Below are 16,805 nucleotides of genomic sequence, written 5' to 3'. Positions count from 1 at the left end.
CGGCAAGTTCGAAAGCTGAGGTCAAAGAATATAACATCAGTGAAGGTGCAGTGGAGAGGCCACCCAGTCGGAGAAGCTACTTGGGAGACTGAGCAGGAGATGCGGAACAAATATCCACACTTATTTGAGACTCCAGGTATTATTCTAAACCCGTTCGAGGACGAACGTTTGTTTAAGAGGGGGAGAATGTAACGACCCGCCCGGTCGTTTTAAATATTATAACCCCGTTGCCCTATTTACTGCTCAATTTATCTCTTGCAATTGATTTATGACTTATCGAGTTAGTTGGTTCGGGTCCGGAAGGAACTCGGAGTGAAATGAGATACTTAGTCTCATAATTGAAAATTTAAGTTAGAAACGTGGACCGGATATGGACCTATGTGTAAACGACCTCAGATTTGAATTTTGATGATTTCAATAGCTCTGTATGGTGATTTTGGGCTTAGGAGCGTGTTCGGAATATTATTTGGAAGTCCGTAGAGGAATTAGGCTTGAAATGCCGAAAGTTTAATTTTTGAGAAGTTTGACCGGGGGGGTTGACTTTTTGATATCGGGGTCGGAATTCGATTATGAAAATTGGAATACCTCTGTTATGTCATTTATGACTTGTGTGCAAAATTTGAGGTCAACCGGGCGTGATTTGGTAGGTTCCGGAGTCGTTTGTAGAAATTAGAAATTTTAAAGTTTATTAGGCTTGAAGTAAGTAACAGTTTTAAATCTGGTCGTGAGGGTATTAAACCCCAAATTTTGGTATCATGTGATTATTTTGTAGGTGACGCACATGCTAGGTGATGGGCGTGTGGGCGTGCACCGAGAGGATTGTGACTTGGTCCGTCCCGGAAAAACTGTAAAGTTGAATAATTTATTGTTAGCTATATGCTCTCTATGTGTTGATTAAATTTGAATGTAAATCATGTTAGAAATCATGCTTAGGCTATGTGATAGTACTGATGGGAGCCATAGAGGTCGCGTACTTGTTGAATTTCCTGCTAAATGCTATATGTACTCAGTCTCAATTTTTACTTTCACATTTTATCTCAGTCTCTGGTATTATTATTGATACATCATATCATTGTTGTTTGGGCTGATTTCATGATTATTGATAGCCCGAGAGACTGGAGAGATTTATGACTGAGTGAAGCCGAGGGCCTGATTGTGAGATATTTATACTATAGCACGTGAGTTGGCCGTGCGGATCCTTATATTATACTATAATACGTGAGTTAGCCGTGCAGCACATGAGTTGGCCGTGCAGATCCAAATATTTATATTATGACACGTAAGTTGTCCATGCAGCATGTGAGTTGTCTGTGCAGATTATAGCACTTGGACTGTAGGAGCCCCTCCGGAGTCTGTACACCCCCAGTGAGCCCGGGTACCCATTGAGAGAGTGATGAGGGCTGGGAGCCCAGTGAGTGATTGTTGTCCTAAGAGGTTGTATTTGATTTTTATTTGTTGTTGCACTTAGTTGTTATCTATCATTGTTGTGAAATCTCTGAAAGATTGTTGATATACGGATTACATGATTAGGAACTGTATAAAAAAAATTGATTTGACATTAATCTGCCAGATTTGATAGCATGTCTATTCTTTGCTGGAATTACTCGAAATGAACCATAACTGTGTAGCTCGTTACTATCTTCAGTTCCTTATTTATTATTGTTACTTGCTGAGTTGGTTGTACTCATACTATTCCTTGCACTTCGTGTGCAGATCAAGGTATTCCCGGACATAGCGGGTGTTAATCCTTTCGTGCGGTTGATTTTCAGGAGATTTTGAGGTAGCTACCGTGTTCCGCAGACCTTGTCTCTCCTTCGCTATCTCTTTGTTTACCGTATTTGGTCTCAGACTATTATAGTATGAGTATTTTCCAGACTTGTATTCATATTAGATGCTCATGTACTTAGTGACACCAGGTTTTGGGAAGTGTTTGTATTGTATTTAAATATTATATTTTCAATCTTGAGAGAAATTGTGGTTTATTGAGATTTTCCCCTTGCCTAGTATTGAGATAGGCGTCATCACGACGGACGAAATTTTGGGTCAAATTTATGACCTCAAACCACTGATCTGAATGCAAATGCTCAAAACGACCGGTCGGGTTGTTACACTTGTATTACTTGACTATATGATACCTGGAAGTTGCTATTTCATTGTGGATAAAAATATGTTGAAGAAACTCTTTGTATCTCCGTCAACCATTTCACTAGATGAAAAAGAGTATGCAACTACGAAAATAAAATTCTTACTATTTCTCAAATAAATTGTGAAATACTGAAGTCAATCTACATTTTTCGTGCACAAGGAATCAAAGGATACTTTATCAAACTTAATAGAGTAACATCTTTACAAAAGTATGAACCTTGAGAACACTTAGTTAATCTAACTTTTTGTGCACTAGAAATCAAAGAATATTTTTTGTGCACTAGGAATCAAATAATACTTTTGTCAATCTTGATACTAGGAATGCCGCTTGCAATTTCTGTTTACAACTAATTTTAGCATGTAGTCTATTTTATTTGCACAGTAAGTTCTACGTATTTATTAAAAGTTGATATATATATGCACAAATGAAAGCCTTGAACGAAAAGAATCAGCATGACCATCAGATGCATAAGGAGCAGGAAGAAATACATGTAATTTTTGTTTTGATATGTGACTTGCAAATTTATAATTAGGAATTCGAGTGCTGCTGATATACCCCTCTCACCATAACCCCAAGAAAGAGCTACATGATTCCAATAGTAGTGTTATCAAAGGCTAAAAGCAAAAAAATGGGTTAACGACAGAGCTTTAAATCCAAAGCACAAAGAAAATACGTATTTTAACGAAAAAAGGTGTAAATAAAAAACAGTTAAAGAATAATTATTATAAGCAAGGACACCAATTAAATGAATAAAATAATTTAAAAAACTACAACTAGATAAAAAAAATTATTATTTGATGTTGCTTAGACAGAGCCAATGAGCAATGAGGCAAATGCCTTATCGCCTATACGTGCTACACTGAGCCGCTGCCTAAGCAAGGTAAAACACTTAGTTCGTTTTGCACCTGATTTTAGGGTCTAAACGCTTTCAACCGAGCTTTTGATTACACCGTCTCATAGTTTTCTGTATCTCTATGAAAGTGATACATATCTTGCAAATAAGTTTTAATGCTAGCTTTCTATTCTTATGGCTCTATCTATTTGTTACAGTATAGATCAGTGTCCTATGATTCAGATTTTGTATCTTACTTCTCTCATGGTATGCATATGATTCACCTGTTATGTTTGATTTGGATTTGGTCACATCTAACTTGGAAAAATAAAAAATTGGACCAAGATTTTTTTTTTTCCATTCTTAAAAAAAAGAATTCATTTCTTGAACTCCCATCTTTTGTTGTTGTGTCTTAATGATTTTTATTTTGTAGGTTGATAAATGAATTTATCTCAAAAACTATTCAGTATTAATTGTTATCTTGGTGTGTTTGAACTACCTTAAGTTGACAATGTTTATATTATTTTGTTAGAATGAAATTTTTAGCATTTCTCATGGCTTAGCAAAGAATGTTTTTCCCTTTAATGGACCTTATGGGATCGAATTCAAATTAGTTATTGGCTTTGAAACGGATACAAAACACCGCATGAGAAATAAAAAAAAATTTAAACTTTTTCCTGTGATTTAAAATTTTCAACTCCCAAATATTTGCATTTTGAAATATTATAAGCATTCTGATATGGTAACTATTGTATCAGTGTATGCATTATTGGTGGCTCCCATCAATTGCATGAAAGGTGATAGATACTATTAGAGAAATTGCGGATGTTTAAATGAAATATCAAATTCAATCCACTCTATGAAAGTTAAATGATTACTTAATAGTTTTAGACGGTTCAATCTGATCCCTGCAAATGGTTGTGATCATCTTTTTTAATTAAATCCCTAGTTTTAACTTAATCTTTTTGTGGTAGACCTGACTTAGATAGTATTTTGATTGGCTTAAAAGATCAAATCAGCTTAAAAATATTTTTTTTTTGCTTGTTTGAGTATTTGATAACTCTAAAAATAACTTTTAAGCCAAGCGTTTTTAAGCTCAAATAAGCTAAAAGCAAAAAATTGGATAACTTCATTTCATCTAGACAAAGAAAATGAGCATTGGATAAAAAAGGACTCTGTTACTTTAAGGGAATCAAGGTTGAATGTTTGTCTATCTAGGTGATATAATCTCAACTTATTTCTTTTCAAATTAAAATCTATTTGGGGTTTACCAATTAATTTACTTTTCTATCCTTTACACATTTTTATAGTTTTTAAAATAGCCATCTTTCATAAAAAAACCTCACTTATCTTTTTTCCTTCTGCTATCTGTGTTACTTTGCTGCCTTCCCACCATTTCCGAAAGCAGTTCTTCTGCAATGCGTAGGGATTTCTTTTTGTTATCAAAATATGTTTGCCACTCATTATTGTCACGTCCCAAAAATCACCATCCGGTCGTGAGGGTGCCTAACTCACTTGTTAGGCAAGCCAAGCACAACCGAGTTGATCAAGATAATAAAATTAACGGAAATAGTACAATCTAAAGCCAAATGTCATAAATAAGCTGTGTCAATATATAAAATCCCCCGGAACTGGTAATACAGAGTTATGAGCTCTACAATAGAAGTACAAGTCTGGAAATATGAAATGAAAATATTGTCTGAATAATAATAACAACAACTAAAATGGAAAGAGACCTCAAGGACTACAGTCGGAATGCAGCTCTACCTCGTCTTTCGGCAGCACACAACAAATAGTGACAACTCTCAACTGGGTCTAACACTTGGATCTGCACAATTAAATGCAGATTGTAATATGAGTACAACCGACCCCATGTACTCATCAAATATCATAACTAACCTCGGCGAGATTATAACAGCAAGAATTGCCAATGAAACTCGCTAATAACCTGCTCAGTTCATAAATTTCACAAGTAAACAACAATAGTACCATCTAATCACAAAACATAGATAAAGTCACCTCGGTATACAAGAGATATTGTGCCAAGCCTGTATCATTTAATAATCCAGCATATAGAGAAGATATGCATCTATTATCAAGTCTCGATGCACAGGTAGACATATAGAGAAGATATATACCACGCTCTCACTCATCAAACCAAACAGCATATAGAGAATGATATACGAATAAAATATGTATACATCCAAGAAAATTGCAAGTTGAGATGAAAATCAATAACTAAACACTAATCAATTTTTCTCATACCGCGTGTATACCATCAAGAGAAAAATATGAGAGGGTGACCCTAAGGCGATGGATCCTTATCCACACGTTGTACGAACAACTCACGTGCTATCATAACTCAGATCCGCACGGACCACTCACGTGCTATCAACTCAGTCCATATCACACAGAAAGCATATACAAGAACACATGTACATTAACAATAGATATCAAATTACATACCCATGGATTGATATAAGTGACATGCTAAGGTGTAGGCATGTGCATAGTGTACTATCATAGTTCAAATTAGGCGATTACGCCATAAAAGTAGCAATTACTATGTTTGAACAAGAGATTTTCCAACGAATAACCTCTAACATGATTCAATTAGCTCACAAAGGGAGTACAAACATAAGAATCATGATCGCATGAAGCTTAGTAATCAATTCAAAATATAGCCTAAGCACTACTCCGAGTATGGATAAAACCCTGGTGCACGCACATAAGCTCAGCCCCTCACATGTGCGCCACCCATAGCACGTAGTCAACACTAATAACTCAGGAAACTAGTGCCTCAAACAAATTTAGGTAAGAAACTTACCTCAAGCAAGCCAAATCAATACTTTAGAAGTCCCTTCCCGCGTGAATCAACCTCTGAACGACTCGAATCTAGCCAAAAATAACTTAATAATATTAATTAAGGCCATAGGAAACAACCTCAAACAATAAAGCTTTGATCTTAGTACAAATACACAAAATCAACCAAAAAGTCAATCCAGGCTCGCACCTCGAAACCCGACAAAACTCACAAATACCGAACACTCATTCGGATACGAGTCTAATCATACAAGTTTCATCCAATTCTGATTCCGAATTGGGGTTCAAATTCTTATTTTATAATTTAAAAAGGTTTTGCCAAAATCCCTAATTTTCCTCACTTAGATTCACCAATAAAATACTAAAATAAAGGATAAAATCATGAATAATAATCAAATCTAAGTAAAAATTACTTACTCCAATCCAAGTAATAAGAATTTCCTATAAAATCGCCCAACTCCAAGCTCCCTATTGCAAAATGTGATAAAATGGGTAAAAGTCCCAAAATTCATGTCTTAAAAGGTTTGCTCAGGTATTCCCTTCGAGAACGCGGCACGTGCCTCGCGTTTGCGAAGCATGAAATATGACTGCCTCCAGAAATACCTTCACGTTCGCGGACACCACCTCGCTAACATAATGAAGAACCCACCTGACCCTATGCTGACCAGGTGCTCGTGAACGTGTAGGCTAACCACCCCCAACCTCCTAGCTACTTCGCAAACGCGGAACCCAAACGCGAACGTGATGAATGGAGATTTATGATCTCACACTTACCCTTCGCGAACACGACTTCCTTGTCACAAACACAATGAAGGAACCAAACACCAACATAATCTTCACTTTCCAAAATGCTCCGGGTGGTTCGAAACCCACTCGAGCCCCCCCGAGATCCCATCCAATCACACCGACAAGTCCATAAACACTATCCGAACCTAACCAAGGCCTTCAAATACATACGGTAATACCACAACAACGAATCAAATGCCAAAACAAAAATAAAACTTCTCTTAAGTTCAAGAATATTCAGACTTCGAACCAACCGATTCAAGCCTAAACAATCCGGAATTAACCCAAATTTTGAACACAAGTCCCAAATGACAAAAAGAACCTATTACAACTTCCGTAACCAAAATCCAAATATGATAACATCAAAGTTAACCCCGGTCAAACCAATGAACTTTTCAAAGATTCAAATTGCCAACTTTCGCAGAATAGAACCAAATCAACCTAGGAACCTCCAAATCTACATCCGGAGATACACATAAGTTCAAAATCACTAGAAGAACCTATTGGAAAAATACCATTCCGTGGTTGTCTACACAAAAGTTAAACCCTGATCAACTCTTACAACTTAAGCTTTCAACCTTGAAACTAAGTATTCTAATTTACTCCAAAACCTTCCAGAACCCGAACAAATAATCCCCGCAAGTTACATAACACCAAATACACATACGAAGAGCATCAAATAGGGAAACATGGCTAAAGCAAACAAAATGACCGGCGGGGTCGTTACATTCTCCCCCTTTTAAGCAAATGTTCATCCTCAAACGAGCTTAGAGTCATACCTAAAATACCGAAATGATGAGGATATCTACTCCACATATCAAATCTCGATCTCCCAAGTTGTCTCCTCAATCGGTTGATCCCTCAACTGAACCTTCACCGATACAATATTCTTTGACCTCAGCTTGCGAACCTACCTATCCAGGCAACTGGCTGTTTATCATACCAACTGCACCGAGCTAAAATCCAATACATGTGACGAATACTCATAGTACTTTCGAAGAATGGAAGCATGGAACCTCGGATAAACTCCCGATAAGTTAGGTGGCAAAGAAAGTCCGCAAGCCACCTCACCAACCTTCTCCAAAACCTCAAATGGACCAATATACCGAGGGCTCAACTTGCTCTTCTTCCCGAATCTCATCACACCGTTCATGGGCAAAACTCTGAGTAGAACCCTCTCACCCACCACGAATGCTACGTCACGAGCCTTCCTATCAGCATAACTCTTCTGCCTGGACTGCGATGCACGAAGCCGCTCCTAAATCAATTTCACTTTCTCCAATGCATCACAAACTAAATCAGTGCCCAATAACCTAGCCTCCCTAGGCTCAAACCAATCTACTGGAGAACTACATCGCCTCCCATATAAGGCCTTATAAGGAGCTATTTGGATACTCGACTGATTGTTATTATTGTAGTTGAACTCTGCTAACGGCAGATACTGATCCCACTGGCCTCTAAAATCAATGACACATGCTTGCAACATGTCCTCTAAGATCTGAATAGTATGCTCGGACTGCCCGTCTGTCTGGGGATTACATGCCATACTCAACTCGACGTGTGCGCCAAACTCACGCTGCATGGCTCTCCATAAATGCGATGTAAACTAAGTGCCTCGATGTGAGATAATATACACGGGTACACCATGTAAGCAAACAATCTCTCTAAGATAAATCTGAGCCAGCTTCTCTGAAGAGTAGGTAGTTATGACTGGAATGAATTGTGCAGATTTGGTCAGTCTATCAACAATGACCCACACAACATCATATCTCCTCAAGGTCTGTGAAAACCCAACTACAAAATAAATAGTGATACGCTTCCACTTCCACTCCGGTATCCTCTGAAGCAAATCACCCGGTCTCGGATGCTCATACTTCAACTACTGACAATTCAAACACCGTACAACATCCTCAAAACTATCCTTATTCATCCTTCTCCAACAGTAATTCTGCCTCAAATCACGGTACATCTTTGCGGCACATAGATAAATAGAATATTGCGAACTATGGGCCTCCTCAAGAATCAACTCCCGTAACCCATCCACATTAGGCACACAAATCCGGCCCTAAAGCAGCAACACACCATCATCACCAATATTCACCTCCTTGGAATCGCCGTGCTACACCATGTCCCTTAGGAAAAGCAAGTGGGGATTAACATACTGACACGCCTTGATGCGCTCAACAAGGACGACTGCGATACAACCCAAGCATGGACTCTACTGGGCTCCGAAACATCTAATCTCACGAATTAGTTGGCCAAAGCCTAAACATCCATAGCTTACGGCCTCTCCCCACCTAGAATAAAAGCAAGAATCCTCATTCTCTCTGCCTTCCTACTCAAGGCGTCGGCCACCACATTGGCCTTCCGGGATGATAAAGAATGGTGATATCATTGTCTTTCTATAGCTCCAACCACCTCCATTGCCTCAAGTTAATTTTTTTTTGCTTGAATAGATTCTCCGATGATCCGTGAACTCCTGGAAAGACATGCCATGAAGATAATACCTCCAAATCTTGAGCGCGTGAAAAATAGCTGCTAACTCCAAATCGTGCACTAGGTAGTTTTTCTCACGGGGTTTCAACTGAAGCAAAGCATATGCAATCACTCTACCATCCTGCATCAACACACACCTAATGCCAACCCATGAAACATCACAATAGACTGTATATGAATTCGATCCTGAAGGCAAAACCAGAATTAGAGCTGTAGTCAAGGTAGTCTTGAGCTTCTAAAAGCTCTCCTCACACTCATCAGACTACCTGAATGGGGCACCCTTCTAAGTCAACTTAGTCAATGAGGCTGAAATAAATGAAAATCCCTCCATAAAACAGCGATAATACCCAGCCAACCCTAGGAAACTCCGGATCTATGTAGCGATAGAAGGTCTGGACCAACTCTGGACTCCCTTAATCTTCTTCAGATCCACCTTAATCCCCTCACTGGAAAACACGTGACCCTAGAATGCCACCGAGTCTAACTAGAACTCGCACTTGGAGAATTTAGCATTTAGCTTCTTCTCCCTCAAAGTCTGGAGCACGATCCTCAAATGCTGCTCATGCTCCTCCCGGCTACGAGAATACACCAATATATCATCAATGAATACAATGATGAAGGAACCCAGATAAGGTTGAAACACGATGTTTATCAACTCCATGAAAGTTGCTGGGGCATTGGTTAGTCCAAAAGACATAACCAAGAACTCATAATGCCCATAACGGGTCATGAAAACCATCTTAGGAATATCTAAAGCCCTGATCTTCAACTGATGGTAGCCCAACCTCAAGTCAATCTTTGAGAATACCCTAGCACCCTGAAGTTGATCGAATAAATTATTAATACCTGGCAGTGGATACTTGTTCTTGATGATAACCTTGTTCAATTACCTGCAGTCAATGCACATTCTCATGGAACCATATTTCTTCTCAAATAGTACTAGTGCAACACAAGGTGACACACTAGGCCTGATGAAACCCTTATCAATAATTCCTATAACTATTCTTTTAATTCCATCAAATCCGTTGGTGCCATGCGATGTGGTGGAATAGAGATGGGCTGATTTCCCAGCACCAAATCAATACCAAAATCAATGTCGCTGTCGGGCAGCATACCCGACAGGCCTGCAAGAAACACATCTGAGAACTCCCTCACTACTGGAATTGACTCAACAATAGGAGTATCAGAACGAACATCTCTCACGAAGTCCAAATACGTCAAACACCCCTAATATCACGGTCTTAGCGTGACAATCTAGAATATTGTGGTACGAAGATAACCAATCCATACCCAAAATCACCTCACAAGCAACCATATTGAGCAATAAGAGATCAACCCTAGTCTCATAACCCCCCCAATGGTAACCAGACAAGATCGATACACACGACCCACCATAATAAAATTACCCACTGGTATAGATTTATACATAGGAATATCAAGAGAATCACAAGGCATATCCAAATAACGAGCAAAATATGATGATACATAAGAATGAGTGGAACCAGGGTCAAGTAACACTGAAGCATCCGTGTGGCACACTGAAAAAATATTTGTGATCACGGCATCGGAAGCAATTGCCTCTGGCCTGACTGGAAAAGCTTAGAAATAGGCTTGTCTACCATCTGACATACCTCCATCTCTAGGGTGACCTCGAATTGACTGAGACCCACCCCTATCTAGCTGCACGGGTGGCGTGGCTACTGGCGTTGGAACCATAGGTTGTGCGCTCTACTATGGTTCACTACACAGAAGATATGGGCAATCCCTCTTGAGATGACCCAAGTCCCCACACTCAAAACAACCCCTCCTCTGCCAAGGTTGCTAACCCTAAGACTGACACTGATAACCTAGATAACCGCATGTGTAACCTTGAGCAGATGAAGTGCGGTATGAACTATGTGCCGACAGCGCACTGAATTATGACCGAACTGGGCGAGCACTATATGAACCATGACTAACTAAAGAACCATGAAGAATCTAATGATATGCCTAAGCGGGCCTAAAAGGACGGCCTCTGCTGTGATATGAATGGCTTGCAGATGAGGCACCACCAAAACCACCCAAGCCTACGAACATGCTCTAAGAGCTTGGCAATCTCAACCACCTAGTCAAACCTAACATCCGTCTAGGCCTCTCAGTCCATACCATATCAAAAACCATAGTTGAGGCCATCACTGAACCTCCTGATCCTCTCCCTCTCACTAAGGACCAAAAATACTACATGATGTGCCAACTCAGTAAATCTCATATCGTACTGGGTCACAGTCAAGCCCTCCTAGCGTAGATGCTCAAACTTTCTATGTAACGTCTCTCCACGAGTCTGTGTAACAAACATCTATAAGAAAAGAACTGAAAATGATGCCATGTAAGTAGTGATGTGCCAGCTGGTCTGCCTGACTTATAGGTATGCCACCACCTGTAGGTTGGCCCCATCAGCTAAAAAGCAGTAAAGTCAACTCCATTGGAGTCCACAAGACCAGTTGTGCGAAGAATTCGATGATACTGATCCAGAAAACCCTGAGCATCCTCTGACTTTCCTCCACTAAACTAGGGAGGATAAAGCCTCTGGAATCGCTCTAACCTCTTTTGCTCCTCATTAGTCAAAGATAGTCTGACCCCGACCTGCACCGCAATAGCTGGCTACACTGGCAACACCTCCGGTGTCTAATAACCCTCAGCTAGCTGCTCTGGTGTACGAGTAGGGGGAATCTAGGCTCCTCCCCTGGCCTGTGAGGTAGCTAGTGCAACTGTTATTATACTTGCCTGAGCCAAGCGTGTATACACACTTAAGATCTAAGCCAAAGTCTCCTGAAGACCAGGTATTGCAATAGGTATTGCTGGAGTCTGAGTTGGTCCCACCGGCTCAACAATATTCGGAACTTGCTCCTCCATTAGAGCAACTGATGGCTTCATAGATCAGATGCTGCTCTAGCTGTAGCAAGAGCCCCACCTCAGCCTCTCGCGGCCCTGACTGGTGGCACTGGTGCCTGCTCGGCTGACCTGGCTGAACGTGTATTCACCATCTGTGAGACAGTAGAAAAGTAAAGGTTCAAACATCGAAAATAACAAAGCCGCACGACAAGAATGAAAGAAAGCAAAAAATTTCCTAACAGTTCGGTAATCTCTCGAAGATAAGTATAGACGTCGTCATACCAATCCGTAAGACTCTACTAAAATTCTCATGACCTGTAAAACCTATGAACCTGGGTTCTGATACCAACCTTTTCAGGACACAAAATCCGCCATCTGGTCGTGAGGGCGCCTAACTCACTTTCTAGGCAAGCCAAGCAAAACAAAGCAGATCAAGGTAATAAAATTAACAGAAATAGTACAATCTAAAGCCAAATATCATAAATAAGCTGCGTCAATACATAAAATCCCCCAGAACTGGTAATACAGAGTCATGAACTCTACAATAGAAGTACAGGTCTGGAAATACGAAATGAAAATATTGTCTGAATAATAACAACAACAACTGATATGGAAAGAGACGTCAAGGACTGCGGTCAGAATGCAGTTCTACCTCGTCTCTCGCCAACCCATAGTGAATACGAACATCTCTTAACTGGGTCTAACACCCAGATCTGCACAATTAAGTGCAGAGTGTAGTATGAGTACAATCAACCCTATGTACTCAGCAAGTATCATTACTAACCTCGGCGAGGTAATAACAGCAAGAATTATCAATGAAACTTGCCAATAACCTGCTCAGTTCATAAATTTCACAAGTACAACAATAGTACCATCTAATCACAAAACATAGATAAATCCACCTTGGTGCACACGAGATAATGTGCTAAACCATATATCAATTAACAATCCAACATATATAGAAGATATGCATCTATTAATAAGTGTTGGTGCACATGTAGACATATAGAGAACATTTGTATCGTTCTCTCACTCATCAAACCAAACAACATATAGAGAAGACATGCACAAAAAGGCATGTATACATTCTAGATCAATCATATAGAGAAGATATGTGAATAAAACATGTATACATCCAAAACAATTGTAGGTATAGAAGAAATGCAATAACAAAACACTGATTAGTTTTCCTTATACCGTGTTTACATCATCAAGAGAGAAACATTAGAGATGACCCTAGGAGGATGGATCCTTATCCAAACGCTACACAGACAACTCACATTCCATATATACCAACCGCACGGACAACTCACATGCCAACTATACGGACAACTAGCGTTCCATCAACCCAGTCTATATTACACAGACAACATATATACAAGATTGCAAATACATGAGCAATGGATGTCAAATTACATATTCCTGGAATGATATAAGTGACATGTTAAGGTGTAGGCATGTGCAAAGTGTACTACCATAGTTCAAATTAGGAGATTACGCCACAAACATAACAATTTAAATGTTTGAACATGAGATCAACCAGCAAATAACCTCTAACATGATTCAATTAGCTCACAAAGAGGTACAAACATAAGAATCATAATAGCATAAATCTTATCAATCAACTCAATGCATAACATAGCCTAAGTACTACCGCGAGCATGGATAAAACCTCGGTGCACGCACATGGGCGCGACCCCCCGCATGTGTGCCACCCATAGCATGTAGCCAAAACTAATAACTCAGACAACTAGTTCCTTAACTAAGTTTAGGTAAGATACTTACCTCAAGCAAGCTAAATAAATACTCTAGAAATCCCTTCCCAAGCAAATTGATCTCCGAACGGCTCGAATCTAGCCAAAAATAACTCAATAACATCAATTAAATCCATAGAAAATAACCAAACAATAAAGCTTTGATCTTGATAAAGATGCACAAAGTCAACCAAAGTCAACTAAAGTCAACCTCGGCCTGCACCCCCGAACCGGACAAAAGTCACAAATCCTTAACACATATTCGAATATGAGTCTAACCATAAAGTTTCATCTAATTCCGACTCTGAATGGGGGTTCAAATTCTCATTTTTCATTTTAGAAACGTTTTTCCAAAATCCCTATTTTTCCTCACATAGATTCGTCAATCAAAGGCTAAAATTAAAGATAGATTCATGAATAATAATCAAGTACGAGTAAAAAAAACTTACCCCAATTTAAGTCGTGAAAATTGCCTCTAAAATCGCCCAAATCTGAGCTCCCAATCTCAAAATGTGATAAAATGGGTAAAAGTCCCGAAATTCGTCTCTTAAAAGGTCTGCCCAGGTGTTCCCTTCACAAAGGCGGCACGTGCCTTGTGTTCATGAAGCATTTAATATGTCTGCCTCAAGAAATACCTTCGCGTTCGCAGACACCACCTCACGAACGCGATGAAGAACCACCTGACCTTATGCGAATGCGACCAAGTCCTCGCGAACGCGTAGGACAACTAACCCTAGCTCCCAACTGCATTGTGATGTGGAACCCAACCGTGGACACAATTAAGGGTGACTTCCCAGCTCACACTTACCCTCCACGAATGCGACTGCCTTATCGCAGACGCAATGAAGGAACCAGACACCAGCAACATCTACACTTTCCTAAATGCTCCGGGTGGTCCGAAACCTACCCAAACCCCCGGGGCCCCGTCTAATCATACCAATAAGTCCATAAACACTATCCAGACTTAACCAATGCCTTCAAACACATACGCTAACACCACAACAATGAATCAAATGCTAAAATGCAAATAGAACTTCTCTTAAGTTCAAGAACATTCAAACTTCGAACCAAGCATCCGATTCATGCCTAAACAACCAGGAATAAACCCAATTTTTTTCACATAAGTCCCAAATGACAAAGCCAACCTATTCCAACTTCTGGAACCAAAATTTGAATCCGATATCATTAAAGTCAACCCCCGGTTAAACCTATGAACCTTCCAAACCTTTAAATTGCCAACTTTCGCCAAAGAGAACCAAATTAACCTAGGAACCTCCAAATCTAAATACAGATGTATGTCTAAGTACAAAATCACCATACAAACCTACTGGAACCAGCAAAGCACTATTCCGGGATCGTCTACACAAATATCAAACTTGATCAACTCTTACAACTTAAACTTTCAACCTTGGAACTAAGTGTTTCAATTCACTCCAAAACCTTTCCGAACTCAAACCAATCATCCTTGCAGGTCACATAACACCAAATACATATACGGGGAGCATCTAATAGGGAAACATGGCTAAAATATATAAAATGACTGGCAAGGTTGTTACAATTATTTCTAAATTCAATTTCATATTTTATCTGACGTGCTAGTGGCAACATAATCTGCAATATTGAAAAGGCTCTAGTTATTGAGCTTTGTTTTTGAATGATTTGATTGAGAGCTATATGTTTATTTTTATGACCTGAGTTCTCCGACGTAAAATTTTACAATAAGTTTTTGTAATGCTTCAAAACTGGGGTGTGGCATGATGGCACTCAACCTACCTTACTCATCGAGCGAACCCTATTCTAGCCAGCTGAAATTCTGGATCCAATATCAGACAGAGAAATTCATAATAAAGTTTTAGAATAATATTATTATTAAAATCTGAATATTAATTCAATGTGAATATGTCTAAATCTTATCTCACTAGTAAGTCATATATCTCTACTAAAAGTCTAGATACATAGGTTTATAGGGCATTTCCCTAATATAATTAATAATATCTGAATGAAATAAAATCATGAGAGGGACCCGCTATCTCTAGCCGTGTGCTTCGTTATCTACACACTCAACGCCTGTCACACAACATGGAAGGCCCAAATGAGCTGAATATCTCCAAGGATACACATAACGTCTCGTTGACAACTCTTTAAGTGGAGCACAAGAATAGTCTGTGCTATATATATAAATATAATAAAATACAACAAATAAAGCAGGCATTCACATATCAAACAATGAATAATACAAAAGCTAAAACTTATTTTGAAAATTGAGTTTTTAAAACTGATAATTGAAATTGAATCTGAAAGATTGAGGCTGTAACTGATAATTGATAATTGAAACTGAGCTGAAAACTGAGCAATATGTTTTTAAAATAACATATTGAAAATATCTACAGATAGTGGCCATGAGCACGTGAGCATATGAGAATACGCACATAGGAGTATCGGCCTATCTCCCCATCAAATAATATGGCCCTGAATGTGCGAGCGTCGGGAACACGCATGAGGGAGTTTGTCTATCTCCCAATTAAATAATTGGCACCTGCAAGCATGGGGTAGCTAACTCTGGTCACCATGGCACTTATGCTTAGGGAAGTTGGCTACTTCTTCCGTTTTGAATGTGGTCACATTTATCTAAATATAAACTGAATGTCTGAGAAAATAAAAGTAAATTTACATAAATAAATAGTTTCACATAATCAAATAACTGCAACAGGTCATACAATCTAATCATTTTCTATCATAGAGGTTTTCAATTGTATATATGGCTTATTTTGAAAAATAAAACAAGATATATATATATATATATATATATATATATATGATTTTTTCTGAAAAGTAAGCCAAGCAAATAAGCAATTTATTATGCACCTTCTAATCTGGCCCTTGACTTAGGAAAGAAACCTCAACTCACCCTAATAGGATGTTCTAGTTTCAACTTAACATCTCGCTTCCTTCAAGCAGTATCGATCTATAACTGAAAGCAACAAGCATAAACTCAAGCTTATTAACTCATAACATGCTAAAATTTTAATATCCAATTAAAACTAGGCTTTAAGCCCACAATTTCTCAATTCTGTTGTGATAAGTGCAGATTTTAACC

Source organism: Nicotiana tabacum, chromosome 2, assembly GCF_000715075.1.
Source record: "Nicotiana tabacum cultivar K326 chromosome 2, ASM71507v2, whole genome shotgun sequence".
Classification (NCBI taxonomy): Eukaryota; Viridiplantae; Streptophyta; class Magnoliopsida; order Solanales; family Solanaceae; genus Nicotiana; species Nicotiana tabacum.
This window is presented reverse-complemented; position numbering follows the sequence as displayed.